We start from the raw sequence: 18,121 nt of genomic DNA, 5'->3' as shown, positions 1-18,121 counted from the left end.
TTTTGTTTTATCCAAACATTAAAGGAGGCTGAAGTCATTCTGCATACTACTCCACCAAGAGCCTAGGAAATCCCTTTACTGAAATACATTACTTCATATATGAAAGGCTTATAATGTTGTTGTAATGTTCTGGTTATTACAAAAGATTTAAGATCTGAAATGAAGTAATGGGATCCAGGCAGATATGTTCATTTTCGTTTACCTAAATGCCTGATGATTATCAATGGATTATTAAATGCCTAAACTCTAGCATGACAGAGTAGGCCATGAGCTCACAGTTCCTTCCCTCAGATTGTCAAGGAAACACTCTAGATTTCTTATCAAGTTTGATCCTTTAAAGATAGGAAAAGCAAGAGGCTGCTTCTTGAAACTCAATTCTGATCCTCTTTTTTCCTTCTCAATTACAGTCTCAGGTGGACACGTTGATAATTTAAATGATGTTTAATTTCTTCATTGATTCCCACCTTTTATTTCTTTTGACTTCTACTTATCTCAACACAATTCTACATCCTAGATTGCTAGAGCTAATAGTAAGGTTGTCTAGGCATTGTTAGCCAAGTAACATACTTATTCAGATCAACAATATATGTGCTATGAGAACATAAACTAATTTAACTTCAATAGAGAATATTACCTTTTCAAATATCATACTATTAATAATGTTTTAATGAAAGTACTGAATAACTTCTAAGTAATCAAACTAAGACAATATGAGAAATTACTCTAATTACTCATATTACTCTAATTACTCTAAATTACTACAAACTAAGGCAATATGAGAAAAAACTAAAGACAATTTTTAAGCATTCAAAATAAATGTCTATAACTCCACATGTGTATAAAGGAAAAATAATTTTATGATAAATTACCTGATGAACAACCAGGAACAATGGTTTGTTTCACTAAGAAATGCTCGTTTTAATTTTATCACCATCCTATAAATGCTCTCTTTTATGTAATAACGTAGCATCAATTACTTCCCTCTGCTAATAGATTTAGCTATTAAGAGATTCATTATAGCGTGGACGCAGTAATTCCAGCACTTTGGGAGGCCAAAGCAGGAGCACTGCTTGAGGCCAAGAGTTCGAGACCAGCCTGGGCAACATAGCGAGACCCTGTCTCTACAAAGAATTAAAAAATTAGCCTGGCGTGGTAGCAGCACCTATGGTCCCAGCTACTCAGGAGGCTAAAGTGACAGGATCACTTGAGCCTAGGAGGTTGCAGCTGCACTGAGCCATGATCATGCCACTGCACTCCAGCCTGGACCACTGAGCAAGACCTGTCTCTTAAAATAAAAAAAAAAGAAAACAAACCAAAGATAAGAGTGATGGCCCTAGTGAATAATATTACGTGTCTTTTTTCACCATATCTAATAAAACATCTTTCTAAAACTTGGTTGAGACTATTCACCAGAAATTATAAATTGTAAACTTTTCACTACTGCCAATTGGCAAAGGATACATGGAAGAATTCAATTCTTCTAGCTGCAAAACAAAGAAACAAATTTATTTTTAATTTCTATAAGATAAATATACGTCGACGGTGATCTCACAATTGCACTACAGCCTGAGAGACAGAGTGTGATCCCGTCTCAAAAAATAAATAAGTAGGCCAGGCACGGTGGCTCATGCCTATAATCCCAGCACTTTGGGAGGCCAAGGCAGGTGGATCACGAGGTCAGGAGTTGGACACCAGCCTGGCTAAGATGGTGAAACCCATCTCTACTAAAAAATACAAAAATTAGCTGGGCGCAGTGGCGGGGCACCTGTAATCCCAGCTACTCGGGAGGCTGAGACAGGAGAATCGCTTGAACCCGGGAGGCGGAGGTTGCAGTGAGCTGAGATTGCACCACTGCACTCTAGCCTGGGCGACAGAGCAAGACTCTGTCTCAAAAATAAAAATAATAAATAAATAAATAAATAATTAGAGAGATTCAATATAGACCATAAAAAGATCGTAAGTTAATTTTAACACTGCAGAACTTCTTACTCCAGAAACATGTCTGGCTCTTCGAATTTCTCTTTGTCATGTGCTAGCGTATAATACGCTCTCTCTCTTTTTTTTTAAATCATTTTGCTAATTTATGATAAAATGTTGTTTTATTTCGCAGGAAACAAATTCTGTCTTACAAGTTGGGGCCTAGTCTCTGTTAGGTCAGACTGGAAGAATAGTAAGGGCACTCCCACATTCCAGGGAGAGAGTAAATGATAACTGGCAGGGACATGGAATCTCTGTAAAGCACATATGGGAATTCTTAGATAAGAAGTATACTCTAAACAGAGTCCTCTTGAGAAAATCTCCCATTGAAAATTGAAAAATTTAACAATTACTGAATTACCATCAGCATTCCAAGAACATATTTCTTTTTTCAGACCCTACTAAATGAATCAACCTTGCAAAACTGGAAAATAAAACTAAAATATTTAATATAAAAACACATATTCCTTTTCTTTTTTCTTTTCTTTCTTTCTTTTTTTTTTTTTTGAGACGGAGTTGCACTCTTGTTGCCTAGGCTGGAGTACAATGACCTGATCTCGGCCCACTGCAACCTCTGCTCTCTGGGTTCATGTGATTCTCCTGCCTCAGCCTCCCAAGTAGCTGGAAATACAGGTACCCACTACCACACCTGGCTAATTTTTTGTATTTTTAGTAGAGATGGGGTTTTACCATGTTGGCCAGGCTGGTCTCAAACTCCAGACCTCAGATGACCTGCCTGCCTCAGCCTCCCAAAGTGCTGGGATTACAAATGTGAGCCACTGGGTCTGGCCAAAAACACATCTTCCTTTTCTATACTGTTTTGATTTATCATTCTTCCGGTGATAAATTGAAAAAGTAACATTTACCACTTCGTTGGTATAGTAAATTTATAACTGACATCAAGATTTAGGAAAAGCGTCAAAGCATGTAGAAGAAGAGAAAGTCAAAGTTTTATAAGAAAATATATAAATAAAATATTGGGGAAGTATGCAGGGAGAAAAAAATAAAATTTTTGGCAGCCATGACTGAAAATAAGCAAGGTGACATATATAAGATGGTACTGACAGAAAGAAGGAAAACAGGAAAAGATCTGAAAATCATAAATGTACCTAATTGTTCCAAAAAGCTGTAATAGAGAATACATGAATGGCATTACAGCTTAAAGGGACTGTAAGGTGATCCTCCCTTTCAGAATTGGTCAAACAAATCTGTAGTAATTGTTCTTGTTATTTGAGGAAAACGCTAAGATCCTGTTTACCTTCTTTTGGTCTAGTGTAGATTTCTCTCCTACCTGGTCTGAAGCTCACACTAGTAGTGCCACGCCTTCAGATTGCATAATACATATGGCGCATTGGCCCAGAAGGATACAATAGCACCCAGTAATGGCGAAAACCCTTCCTCTCCGTAGCATGAATTATCTTGTCAGATCACACAGTTGCTCTTGGATTCAGGCCTTCCCTCTCTCCCTTGCTCTCTCTCTTCCTTCTGCTGAGTGCCTATTTCTTTCAGACAGTAACTTCGATTCTGGGTATCTGAAAATGAATAGAATATAGTCTTTTTCCTTTAGGAGTTCACTATCTGGAAGAAGATACCAATAGGGAAACAATTAAATACAATACAACACAATACATTTTTCTACTAAAATTGGCAAAGGTTGAAATGAAAAACAATATCCAGTATTAGCTAGAATTTGAGGAAACAGAGCACTGAATAGGTAACAATTTTTCTGGAGGACAATTTAGTACTATGTACCAAAAGCCCTTAAAAAACAAACAAACAAAAATGAATGCAGTTTGCTTCAGACACTCTACATCACTCAGGATTATCTAATAAAACAATCAGGCCAAGCACAGTGGCTCACGCCTGTAATCCCAGCACTTTGGGAGGCTGAGGCGGGCGGATCACAAGGTCAGGAGATGGAGACGATCCTGGCTAACACCATGAAACCCCGTCTCTACTAAAAAATACAAAAAATTAGCCGGGCGTGGTGGCAGGCACCTGTAGTCCCAGCTACTCGGGAGGCTGAGATGGGAGAATGGCATGAACCCGGGAGGCGGAGCTTGCAGTGAGCTGAGATCACACCACTGCACTCCACTGGGCATTAGAGCGAGACTCTGTCACAAAACAAAACAAAATAAAACAAAAAAAATCAGATAATTGTAACCATCATGGGCAATATAGCAAGACCCCATCTCTTAAAACACATTTTAAAAAGCAGCCAGGCATGGTGGGGTGCACCTGTAGGCCCAGCTACCTGGGTGACTGAGGAAGGAGGATTAGTTGAGCCCAGCAGCTCAAGGCCACAGTGGGTTTTGATCACACTACTGCGTTCCAGCCAGGGCAATAAAGTGAGAACCTGTGTCTTAACATAATAATATTTATTGGACAAATTTGCAAAGATGTGCACAAATGTATCTATTGTAGCATTTGTGGTAATAGTGAAAACGCTACAGTGAATCCCTAAGTGTCCAGTAATAGGTGATAATACGCTACATCCATATAACAGAATACAATTATCACCATCAAGAAGGCTATAGATTTATATGTATCAAGTAAAAAATATGCTTTTGACACATATTTGAGTGAAAAAAGGTTACAAAACGTAAAATAGATGTGATGAAAATGGTACTTTACCTCTGTGGTCTTCCTCCCTAAAACCTATCACCCTAGTCTAACTATGGGAAAAACATCACAAAAGTAAATTCCAGTGAACGGGCATCCTACAATATCCCCGACCAGCTCTCTTAAAAGTTTCCAAGTTCTCTGTAATTAGTCTGTTTTCACACTGCTATAAAGAAATACCTCAGACTGGGTACTTTATAAAGGAAACATGTTTAATGGATTCCCAATTCCACATGGCTGGGGAGGCCTCAGGAAACTTACAATTGTGGCCGAAGTGGAAGCAGGCACCTTCTTCACAAGGCGGCGGGAGGCAGTGAGTGTGACAGTCCAGGAAAAACTACTATTTATAAAACCATCAGATCTCCTGAGAATTCACTCATTATCATGAAAACAGCATGGGGGAAATCAACCCCATAATCCAATCACTTCCCTCCCTTGACACGTGGGGATTTCAATTCGAGATGAGATTTGGAGGGGGACACAGAGCCAAATCATATCAGTCATCAACATAGGAAAGTCTAGAAACTGTCACAACCAAGAGGTCTCTAAGAAGATATGACAACAAAAAGTAATGTGGTATCCTGGATGGGATTCTAAAACAGAAAAATAACATGAGGTAAACACTAAGGAAATCACAATAATTTACAGATTTCAGTTAACAATGCATCAATATTGGTTCATTAATTGTAACAAATGTATCATACTAATGTAACATGTTAATAATGTGGTGGAATGAACATGGGACCCCTGTACTGTCTTTGCAATTTTCCTATAAGTCTAGAAATGTTTTCAAAACTAAAGTATATTTAATGAAAAACAATATAGTGTAAACTATTTTTAGAAGATATATATTTACTGGCCAAGTGCAGTGGCTCACGCCTGTAATCCCCAGCGCTTTGGGAGGCTGAGGTGGGCGAGAACAGTCTGGCTAACATGGTGAAATCCCATCTCTACTAAAAATACAAAAATCAGCCAGGCGTGGTGGTGAATGCCTGTAATCCCAGCTGCTAGGGAGGCTGAGGTGTGACAATCGCTTGAACCCTGGAGGCGGAGGTTGCAGTGAGCCAAGATCACACCACTGCACTCCAGTCTGGGTGACAGAGAGAGACTCCATCTCTAAAAAATAAAAGGATATATATGTACTATATATGCATAGGAAAAAGTGTGGAAGTAGAAAGATATATGGCAAGGTGTTAATGCTTTTTGGTCAGGTTTATTGAGTTATAATTTATATATAATAAAATGTACTATTTTTAGTGTACAGTTCTATTAATTTTAATAAAATATACACTCATGTAACTACCACCACAATCAACATATAGGACATTCCCAATAGCCCTGATGCTTTTGGTAGCCCAGATCCTGGCAACCACTGTTTCTTCCCCTACAGTTTTGGCCTTTTCTAGGATGTCATATAAATGAAATCATACAGTATGTACCCTATTGATTAAAATTGGGGTTTTCCCATTTAGAATGTGAAATTTTGGATAACAATTTCCTTACTCTTGTTATATTGGTTATTTATATTTTCTAACTCTCTATAATAAACTTTACTTTTGCAATTTAGAAAAATAAAAGTAAAAATATTATGATGGGTATTGTAATAAGAGAGGCAATAAAACTAATAGATTACATATAAGGACAATTTTTGTTTTTAATATTTAAGTTGCAGAATTACTTACTAAGGAGTTAATTTTTTTTTTTTTTTTTGAGATGGAATTTTGCTCTTGTTGCCCAGGCTGGAGTACAATGGCACAATCTCAGCTCAACGTAACCTCCACCTCCCAGGTTCAAGCGATTCTCCTGCTTCAGCGTCCTAAATAGCTGGGATTACACGCATGCGCCACCATGCCCGCCTAATTCTGTATTTTTAGTAGAGACGAGGTTTTTCCATGTTGGTCAGCCTGGTCTCGAACTCCTGCCCTCAGGTGAAGCACCCACCTTGGCCTCTCAAAGTGCTGGAATTACAGGTGTAAGTCACTGTGCCCAGTCTTTTTTTTTTTTTTTTTGAGATAGAGTCTTGCCCTGTCACCCAGGCTGGAGTGCAGTGGTATGATCTCAGCTCACTGCAACCTCCACCTCCCAAGCTCAAGTGATTCTCCTGCCTCAGCCTCCTGAGTAGCAGGGACTACGGGCATGTACCACCATGCCTGGCTAATTTTTGTATTTTCAGTAGAGACAGGGTTTTGCCATGTTGCCCAGGCTGGTCTCAAACTCCTGACCTCATGTGTTCTGCCAGCCTCGGCCTCCCAAAGTGCTGGGATTACAGGCATGCGCCACCATGCCCAGCCCAAGGAATTAATTTTGAGAGACAATAGAAGTCAAGAGGCGAGCTCTAGGATTAGCCAGAGCTAGGCAAAAATCCTAGCTGTACTACTGGCCGGTTGTGTGACTTACAAAAGGCTACTTAGTAGATTTTACCTTCAATAATCCTCACTTTAAAATAGGATTAAATACAGTACTTGTCTTCTAAGGTTTTAAAAAGGCTTAGATGGTAGCCGGGCACGGTGGTGGGCACCTGCAATCCCAGCTACTCAGGAGGCTGAGGCAGGAGAATCGCTTGAACCCAGAATGTGGAGGTTGCAGTGAGCTAAGATCGTGCCACTGCACTCCAGCCTGGACAACAAAGGGAGACTCCATCTCAAAAAAAAAAAAAAAAAGAAGAAAAGCTAAAAAGGCATAGATGAGACTGTGCATGTAAATCACAGCTATTTATTAACTTTAAACTGCTGAAATTATTTGTATTGTTTATTTGGCTATTCTTATACTCTTGATATTTTTGCTATCTCTGTTGAGCTCTGGAGGTGTTTAGATATGGAAGAGCATTCTACATCGGGGAACAGAATGTGCAAAAATAGAGTCATGGAAGTGCCTCCAAGGACAGAGAATAGCAAGTGGGGGCAGAGTAAGCGGGTGTGGAGATCACAGAGCCCAGGCATAAAGGACCTGGCCAGCCAGCTTAGCTTCATCCTTAGGCCTGAAGACAGGAACGATTTTGTTTCACCAAACAGGTGTATGTGTCTATATATACATATGAACACACACACACACACACATCTCATGTCTCTCATTGAACCTTTATGCCAGGTTTGTCTCCTCGTCCACCCGACCCCCTCCCCATGCTACCAAAGCATTTTATTCCTATCTCCATGACTGCACTTTACCACGTGGTGCATTGTGATCGCTTGTTTACAAACCTGTCTCTCCCAATAGACTGTGAACTCCTACAGACTGTCTCCTACCTCACAGCTAACCTCCGAGGAAGGTCTCATGAGGACTCCAGCTTCACAGGAAAGAAAGGGGGTTCTGAGACTTCAACTTATGTGCCCAAAATTACACAGCTAGAACTAGGATTTGAACCCAGGCAGTCCATCTCTGAACCCGAGCTCCTGGCTAACACTAACATTCTACAGCATACATAGTAGATGGTAAATAAACACCTAGATCCTTCCCTTGGTCAACAGTTACTGGTGGTTAAGTGAGAGAGGCCCCTATCATGGCCATAGATGAGTATGGATCACAGGAAGGGTCACCCTTGCCCCTCCTGACCCCCCAGTCATGCTTTCTATTCAATGCTCTCACATACAGCACCTCCCCTAATGCTTACAACAAAACCATGAAGTGGGTAAAATCATGCCTGTTTTCACAGCTTAGGAATGAGGGGCTCAAAGACTTTAACTCACAAAAGGAGAACTACTTAGGTAGCAGGGTTGGAACTCTGTTTCCCCAACAATAAGTCCAGGACTCTTTCCCCTTCACTCTCATGACCTCATATCTAATGCTCTGGGATAGGAAAGAGGGTGGAGGGGGTGCCCAAAGACAACTACTTTGAGGTCACAACTGGACGCTTTCTTAAGGACATAAGACTATCATTTGGAGTAGGGGCCCCTAGTAAATCCACTATTGCCATGGCTGTGGTACATGAACTACAGTGGGTTATCATACATCTAAACAAGTTAGAACAAACCATAATACAGGGCAATATCCCTCTCATTTTCCCCTCCCTTTTCATGTAAATAATTATGTAAAGTCAAATTCTTCCCCCTTTTTTCTTTTCAGGTCTCAGCTCAGTTATTTCCACCCCAGCAATCTGTTTCTCACACCCCACAAGCATGTACTCGTTAATCCTCTTCCACCTTTTATTAACCATTATCCAGTTACTCAAGTAAATCTTTCTTTTTCTGACAGCCTTTGTTCCATTTATAAACTCCAAAACAACTCCATTACAGTTGACAAGCACAAAAGTACTATTCATCATATACCTAAATTAAGGGAAAGACCAGCCATTTACCTTGAACCATTCTAGGCTCAGAGAACAATACCATGTACCATGGTGATCAGATGGTGATCAGATGTCCCCTTAACAATCTTCTCAGATGGTTCAGGTCCTTCTTTATCCTAAGCTAATGAAACTGTGGTGTACAGTGGTTAATGTGCCTGTGGTTGATCCAAATCCCAGTTCTGCTACTCAGTAGCTCTATAATTTGGAGCAGCTATTTAATCTTTGCCCCAATTTCCTTATCTGTAAAGAGGGATCATAATGGAATCTGCCTCCTAGGGTTATATGAATTAAAAGGGTTAATTCATATAATCACTTAGAATTGTCAGGAATAAGGCAAGAGCAAAATAAACATAGGTTATTGATATTTTTGCAAACATGAACATTCAATATTTAAAAAGCTTTTCAATGGATGGATGTGGTGCCTCACACCTGCAATCCCAGCACTTTGGGAGGCTGAGGCAAGTGGATCACTTGAGGTCAGGAGTTCAAGACCAGCCTGGCCAGCATGGCGAAACCCTGTCTCTACTAAAAATACAAAAATTAGCCAGACATGTTGGCGTGCGCCTGTAGTCCCAGCTACTTGGGAGGCTGTGGCGTGAGAGTTGCTTGAATCCAGGAGGCGGAGGTTGCAGTGAGCCCAGATGACACCACTGCACTCTAGCCTGGGAGACAGAGTGAGACACTGTCTCAAAGAAAAGAAAAAAAAAAGCTTTTTAAATTTTTACTCTTAAAAAATACTATTACAACCTTTAAAAAAAAAAAACCCAAATTTTTACCTGCAAATGCAGTGTTTCAGTCATATAATCAACTAATTATACACCTTTACTGGGTAACCAAAAGACCTGACTGCCGCTCATAATACTGTTTCTATGGAAAATTTATTTGAGTTCAGGAGTTTATTTACAAATGAAATTTTGAAGCACAGTTTACCTGGAAGATAGAATGTTTATATTAAATATCCAAATGTGTATAAATCTATATCTCATTTTATTTACCAGAAAATCCTTTACTTTTTTGAAAGAGAATTTATTTCCTAAGCAATTCATCTATTTCTGTTTTCATAGCTGCTATGGATCAGGTACTCCTGGAAAATATAAATCAGAGGGTGAAAGGGCCTGGGATATTTTCGATTGTTCACAGGGTCTGGCTTTTGCAACCAGTCTCACAGGTGCTGTAAAACACAGCATTTATATAAAATAATTAGGCTTTAGCATCTGCACTTGCTAGAGAGCTCAGTTTCCCGAAGATAAGTTACTCAGCTGAGGGGCTTGACTCCCAATGGGTAGAGTACAAAGAGCAATCAAGTTAGACTCACAAGAAAGCCATCCCTGCCTGTTACTTCCTTTTTCTCTCTCCAAATAAGGAAACACAATTTTTTGCCTTGCAGACTTGAAGTTCTGTTTTGTTTTATTTATTTAGAGACAGAGTCTCATTCTATAGCCTCGGCTAGAGTGCGATGGCACCATCGTGGTGCACTAACACTTTGAACCCCTGGGCTCAAGCAATCCTCCTGCTTCAGCCTCCCAAATAGCTGTAACTACAGGAGCACACCACTGTGCCAGGCTAAATTTTTTATTTTTGGTAGAAGTGGGGTCTCCCTTGATGTTCTGTTATTTTGGAATTAACAGTAACAACAGAATATTTGTTGGTAAGGTTGCCAGATTTAGCTAAGAAAATTACAAATCTCCCAGTTAAATCTGAATTTCAGAAAAATAAGGAATACTTTTTTAGTGTATGCACTAAATATTGCACGAGACATACTTATATGAATAAAGTATTCCTTGTTTATCTGAAATTTATATTTGACTGGCCATTCTACTTAATCTGGTTATCCTGTTAGTAGAAGTAAATTACTTCTTTAAGAAAAAAAAAATAGATTCAGGGTCTCACTGTGTTGCCCAGGTTGGTCTTGAACTCCTGGGCTCAAGCAATCCTTCCATCTCAGCCTCGCAAAATGCTAGGATTACAGGAATGAGCCACCATGGTTGGCCTGGAAGTGAATTACTTCTAAACATATTACTGCTCTCTGTCTCTTTCTGTCTGTGTCTCTCTCTCTCCTTTCTCTCTTACACACACAGAGCTTTTCATACTTTGAATAAATACATACATTTTGTAAACAAAGCACACCAAAATGTATTTACCTTCAAGGTTTAGGAAACTGGTTGAATTCAGGAACCACCAATAATTCTCATTTATATTGAAATTGGGGGATAAATCTATAATCTCATGGGATAAATCTATAATCTCACGTAATCATATTCTATCTCTTACTTAGTTCTGTACAATTATAGAAATGAGCTACAGAACTGAATTTTTATTTTAAATACAGTTATGTTCTCCTTTCTCAAAAAGTAAACGGAATCTGTTGTCTCAAAACAATTTAATATGATAAAATACTGCCACCTGGAGATCAGAGGCAGGTATGACTAAGATGAACCTGATTTCCAATTCTGGAATAAGAAATGTGAGTTAGGTTGACACTTGATTTAATAATGCCATTCTGCTACTTGCTATCATATGAATCTACTTTTTCCTCATTTATTCATTCATTTAATGAACATTTGCTAAGTTTCTGTTACATGCCAGACACTATGCTAAGCTTTGAGAATATAAAGATGTATATGACCTACTTCCTTCCTTTGAGTGATTTGTCATTTTCCCATTCAACTTGGACTTAGTCTAAGCTCCTGCTTCATCTGACACAGTTCAGTTTTTGGACTTCCTTATTGTTACACACATTTCATCTTCAATCTTCACGAAATCTCCCAAAGATGTGGCACACAACCCCTTTTCTTTGATTATCATAATGATTCATTCATGACAAGCTGTGAACTTATAGAGGATTTATTTTGATGTCTGAGAGCATGCGGGATGCGTGTGCATGTGTGTGTGTATGTGTGTGTGTTGGCGTGTCCATTTACAGCAACATTAACAATTGAAGATTGAATAATAGACTTTCTTTCTCTTTTTAAAGTCTTCTTCCTTCCTACCACTTTGACAGGCCTTTCTTCCTCTGCCCCCGACCTCTTTCTTTTTGGCTATCTCTTAGCAATAATCCCAACCCCCAAACTCACCCCACTGAACAATTCTTCCAACTTTATTATACAGAATAATTCAACGTTGTCAATCTCATATCCTTAAACTCAGCCTCCTGCCCACCTATGCACATCCGACTATCAGACAACACAATGGGTCTTCTACCTAGAGTCTCATCCCTTCTCTTAGCACCATATTTAATATTTCCCCACTGACAGGACTTACGCCAATTTCTTAAAATTCAGAGTGGTAGCAGTTTGGGTTTTAAATAAACACTTTAAAATAGAGATATAAACGAAGTGTTATGGAAACCTTTCCTTTGCTTCTCTTCCTCCTTCCCTCTCTTTCTTCTCCTTCTTCTTTCTCGCCTTCCTTCCTTCCTCTTCCTCTGCTATATTGTAAGCTATCTCTACACATATTTCTTAGCAGTCTCGTGGTTCTCCATGATAATACTGCTGAATTTGGACTAAAATTCAAGAAAAAGAGATAAAACTGAAGGAAGGGTTGTAACGCACTACAGCCAGTTTGCTGACCCATATCCTTTGCTTTCTGGTTAAGTCTGTAACACAAACCTTCTAAAGCTGGAGTGTTCCTATGACAAGAACCAAGAACCTATCTTGCTGATAACCGTCCCCTAATCCTGTTTACTCTTGGCCTTAAAAAGGAAGTCTGAACTTGAAACTGGATTAAAAGTAAATTTTATAGAATCATAACCTGAAACCATCCCAAATATTAAGGTTTTTTTTTAAAGAACCAATCAGTCAATGATTCCCCTAAGCTTTAGGATGGGTTCCTTCTTCAAACCACTTGGCAGAAAGGCTGGTATAGCTAGAACTGCTCTGCTAAGAAAAAAAGAGCACTTGCCTGGGCAGTAGTGATGCCATCTGATTAGCATTATGACTGGGCCTACTTTGGTTTAAAGAGGGGTTGCTGGAATCATTTTACTTTTAGAAATAAAATTAGGAAGTTTCATTCATTCCTACCTCATTTATTGAGCACCACTTTATGTCACGTTCTTTGCAATGTGCTTAGGATACAAAAATAAAATAAACATATTTGCCCTCAAGGAAGTTATAGCCTAATGATGAAAGCAAGTTTATAAAAAACCATATATATATATGTAGGAATCTTGTAAATGTCTGTCCATGTAACTTTTTTTTTTTTTTTGGGACGGAGTCTCGCTCTGTCACCAGGCTGGAGTGCAGTGGTGCAATCTTGGCTCACTGCAACCTCCGCCTCCCAAAGCGATCTCCTGCCTCAGCCTCCTGAGTAGCCAGGACTACAGGCACGTGCCACCACGCCCAGCTAATTTTTGTATTTTTAGTAGAGACAAGGTTTCACCATGTTGGCCAGGATGGTCTCAATCTCTTGACCTCGTGATCCGCCTGCCTCGGCCTCCCAAAGTGCTGCAATTACAGGCATGAGCCACTGCACCTGGCCCATATAACTTTTAAGGTCTGTTTTTGCCCCTTGTTTTTCCAAAGCCATTAACAACAACAACAACAACAAAATACTTAAAATGGTAAGAGCCTCGGCCGGGCGCAATGGCTCACACCTGTAATCCCAACACTTTGGGAGGCTAAGGTGGGCAGAACAGCTGAGGTCAGGAGTTCAAGACCAGCCTGGCCAACATGGTGAAACTCCATCTCTACTAAAAATACAAAATTAGCCAGGCATGGTGGCACATGCCTATAATCCCAGCTACTCAGGCGGCTGAGGCAGGAGAATCACTTGAATCCAGGAGGCAGAGGTTGCAGTGAGTCAAGATCGAGCCATTGCACTCCAGCCTGGGCAACAAGAATGAAATTCCATCCCAAAAAAAAAAAAAAAAAAAAGCTTCTGTGTTCATGTTTGGGCCTCTCACTAATGCTTAAGATGTACAACCTAGAGGCTGGGCATGGTGGTTCATGCCTGAAATCCCAGCACTTTGGGAGGCCGAGGCAGGTGGATCACAAGGTCAGGAGATCAAGACCTTCCTGGCCAACATGGTAAAACCCCATCTCTACTAAAAATACAAAAGTTAGCTGGGTTTGGTGGCGCCTGCCTGTAATCCCACCTACTCAGGAGGCTGAGGCACGAGAATCACTTGAACCCGGGAGGTGGAGGTTGTAGTGAGCCAAGATCCTGCCACTCCACTCCAGCCTGGCAATAGGGTGAGACTCTGTCTCACAACAAAACAAAACAAAACAAAACAACAAAACAAAACAAAAAAAGTGTACAGCCTAGAGTAGACCAGAAACTGGGTTTCCCACAACTCCTGGTCTGGTGCACTTTCCATGACACCATACCACGCTCCTCCAGAAATGGTGGCTCACAGCTCTTCACTAAGTGGTTCTTCCTTTCACTATTAACAGTTCCCAAAAGGCTCGCTCATCTACAATAGCATAGCTCTCTGAAGGCCGTCAGTGCTGGACAGTTCAGATCCAATCTCTTGGCACCTTTTTTAGAGGGTGCCTCAAAGAAGGAACCTTACCAAGTTTTATAATAGTAGTCATAGTACAGCATGGCTTTTGAAATAACTTATCTTTTCAGGTTTGAGTTGTAAAGCAAGCCTATATAATACCACACTGTGGGCTATTTCTCTTAACTGGCCTTCCTGTTTCCATTCTTCTATAGAATAATCTTTTAAAAATGTAACTTAGACCATGTCATGCCTTAAAACTCTCCAATGCCTATTGCTGTGCTTAGGGAAAAAACCAGAGATTTCTTATATTGGTTTAAAAAACCCTTCCTGACCTGACCTTCTGGCAACCTTGGGGACTTCATTTCATACTACCTCTCCTTGTCCCCCTGCACTCCAGACACTACGCTGGCATTCTTTCAGTTCCGTGAACATGCCAAGCTCGTTTCTGCTTTATGACTTCTTATCTTTTTTTTCTTAGCTGTTTCCTGAGCCAGACATGCAAAGAGGCATTAAGCAGTGACTATCTTGGCCAAGACATTCTGGCATCAGGGGAAATGGAGGTGGAGACACACTTAGAAAATGATGGAATGGCTTCCGGGTAAAAACAAACAAAAACAAGAAACAAACAAAAAACACATCTGTTCCCTTTAAGAACCACAAAGGACAACACAGGAATGATTGTGCTTCAGGCACTGAGGTAGAGTATCCATTTGCTTTGCGATACCTGCCTTCCCCTTTAGAGCAGCGGTCCCCAACCATTTTGGCACCAGGGATGGGCTTTGTGGAAGACAATTTTTTCATGGATTGGGTGGGGGTGGTCTGGGGATGAAACTGAAACTGTTTCACCTGAGATCATCAGGCTTTAGTTAGATTCTCATAAGGAGCGCCGCCCACCTACATGCGCAGTTCACTTTAGGGCTCCGGCTCCTGTGAGAATCTCATGCCACCGCTGATCTGACAGTAGGTGGGAGCTCAGGTTATGGTAATGCTCACTCACTGGCCACTCACCTCCTGCTGTGTGGCCCAGTTCCTAACAGGCCACGGACTAGTCCCAGTCTACAGCTGGAGGTTGGGGACTCCTGCTTTCACAGCACCCTAACTTTCTGAAGGGAAAGGACAATGCATGTTTGTAGCTCAACAAATGAGGCTGTACCAGAGAGGCTTCCAAACCCTTTCATCACCTGAGGACCTTACAGAAAGAGAGGTTCTTGACTCAAGTAAAATGTGAAAAAAGTTATCACACTTCTGATTCGAATGGAAATTTGAATACTTACTGAATATTTAATCACATTAATCATTTGTTGCTGCTTAGGAATCATAAAGGCATTGTGGTGAAGTCTTTAAAAGTTTTAATCTTTTAGTAATCTATATTAAAATATTAGGGATTAAATTATATCTGAGATTTACTTCAACATAATACTAGAGACTGAAAAATGTCAGAAGAGGTGCATTTTTTTTTACAGGTTTCATCTGAATACATATTTATCAGATCAATATTATAGGTTATCACATTATCTACTACATACAGCTTTGCAAGACAGAAATCACAGTTTTCTAACCAAAGTATGAAATGATTGCATTGTATATACAATGTACAAGCACAATGATAGTTTCTGGGTGATTTACTTCTAGCTGCACTTGTGGGTGTGTTTATGTGTGTCCATGTGAATCACCTGAGATGATACCAAAAATTTGTAAGTATAAATTCAGTTATAATTTTCTTTTGAAATCCCTGTTTCTTTTCTTATCTTCACAGCACCCTAAAAAAAAGTAACAAAAATTTCATTCCACAAAGGGTCAGAGTCAACATCACTGATAACAAGTATGATTGATATCACTGACCAGGGGTTAATGGCTGGATGAGGGATTCATTATATTTTTCTGTCTTCCTCAGTATATATGTTTCAAATTTTCCATAACACAAATATTTTTTTAAAATAGAGATTTCTGGGGCCCCAGCAGATTTTTCTCTCAATGGCTCTCCACTGCTAGTACTAGGAAATTCGCCAGCAGTACTCCTCCTTACCTACCTATACTATACAATGTATGAGTACTGGGAGGCAGGGGAAAGGTCTTGTTAATCAAAGCTCCTATCCTCTAAACATAATCCTCAGGAAGAAAGTATCTGATTGGAGTAATTTATTCAAGGTATACATTTAACAGTTAATCCAAAGAAGGGATGTTTACAGTTTAATGGAATTAAAGGAAAATATAGAAAACCTGAAAGATCATTTCTTTCAGGGAGGAACTCTAGATTTTAGATAAAAGAAATCACACTTGAAATTGTACCTCTACAACAACTCTATCTTGCATCACTCGGTCCCTAGCTCAGTACATGTCACCACACTAACCCTCTGCTTTCTCAAACATGTTAAAGTTCATTTTGCCTAATGGCCTGCATTTTAGCCGTATGTTTTATTCAAGGATGCTCTTCTTCTTCTTCTTTTTTTTTTTGAGACAGGGTCTCATTTTGTAACCCAGGCTGGAGCACAGTGACATGATCATAGCTCACTGCAGCCTTGACCTCCTGGGTTCAGGTGATCCTCCCACCTCAGCCTCCCAAGTAGCTGGGACTACAGGCCTGTATCACCATGCCCAGCTAATTTTTGTATTTCTTGTAAAGATGGGGTTTTGCTATGTTGCCCAGGCTGGTCTCCAACTCCTGGGTTCAAGCTATTTGTCTGCCTCAGCCTCCCAAAGTGCTGGATTACAGGCAAAAGCCACCGTGCCTGGCACTCAAGGACTCCTTTCCCTCAGATCACTCCACGGCTGGCTCATGCACTTCATTCATATCTCTACCTCAAAGTTGCATTTTTGGGAAGGCCTTCCCTGATACTTCTACTTCAGTACACACTACTTTTGAACTTAAGCTGTTATTTCGGACTGTTATCTGACTAAATGAAACTATTTTATTTGCATACTAATTTGTCAGTCTCTCATATCAGGAATATAAAATCTCTGACTATAAAGCTCTTACACCTTTTGTTGATAGATGCATCCTGACCTCCTATCACAGGGTGTGGCTAAAATAGGGACTTCAAATAGGTATTCAAAACCTGAATACCTATTTCTGAATACCTGAAATATGTACATTTAGAAGGGTGCTTTCCTGTGTCCCTACATAATGTTGCAGGTTGTAAACACAAATGCTACAGGGCTCAGATGGGTACTAAAGATAAAGAAAAACTAGATATTACTTGAACTGATGTAAAGGAGGCAGATGCTTTTCAGCTTGAACCATTGTTGCCAGGCTACAACACAGATCTAATGTAGTCAGATCTTCCCATTAATTCATGGGATGCCACAGATCCTTTTTTTTTTTTTTTAATTCTTTCAATTTTAGCCATTAGCAACCAATTTGAAAAAAAAAAGTAGCATGTGAATCACCAGTTGCAAGCTCTGTTCATACAAATAAGACAATTTGAGATTAATTAAAAGGAGAAACTGGGAAAAGATATTGAGAAGACTGTACAGTAGTGTTTGTAACGGTGAAAAATGGGAATCAACCTAAATATCCATCACTATTGGAATTCCCAAATAATTTGTGGCAAATCTATTTGATAAAGTCTAGCTATATTTATCAATGTGGACAGCTCTCAAAAACACATAATTTGGTGAAATAATCAAGTTGCAGATCAATACACAAAATATAATAGCATTCATATAAAACTTCAAATACCCCAAACCATTCTACATATTGTTTATAATACATAGTAATAGTTTAAGTATAGAAACCTAGATTGGCAAGATACATATCAAATTCATGATCCTGGTTGCCTCCCTGAGGGTGGCAGTAGAGT

At 39.7% G+C, this 18,121-nt stretch overlaps 1 protein-coding gene and 1 long non-coding RNA gene across 4 annotated transcripts in view; one reads left to right on the top strand and one right to left on the bottom strand.

Moving 5' to 3' along the window:
• Positions 1-18,121, top strand: part of ABRACL (ABRA C-terminal like) — a 564,811-nt gene that overhangs the window by 269,784 nt on the left and 276,906 nt on the right. The window lies entirely within an intron of this gene.
• Positions 1-18,121, bottom strand: part of LOC126952633 (uncharacterized) — a 47,123-nt gene that overhangs the window by 28,072 nt on the left and 930 nt on the right. The window lies entirely within an intron of this gene.

The sequence above is a fragment of the Macaca thibetana genome, chromosome 4 (genome assembly GCF_024542745.1).
Source record: "Macaca thibetana thibetana isolate TM-01 chromosome 4, ASM2454274v1, whole genome shotgun sequence".
Lineage (NCBI taxonomy): Eukaryota > Metazoa > Chordata > Mammalia > Primates > Cercopithecidae > Macaca > Macaca thibetana.
The sequence above is the reverse complement of the archived record's forward strand: the minus strand, read 5'-3'. Positions and strand labels throughout refer to the sequence as shown.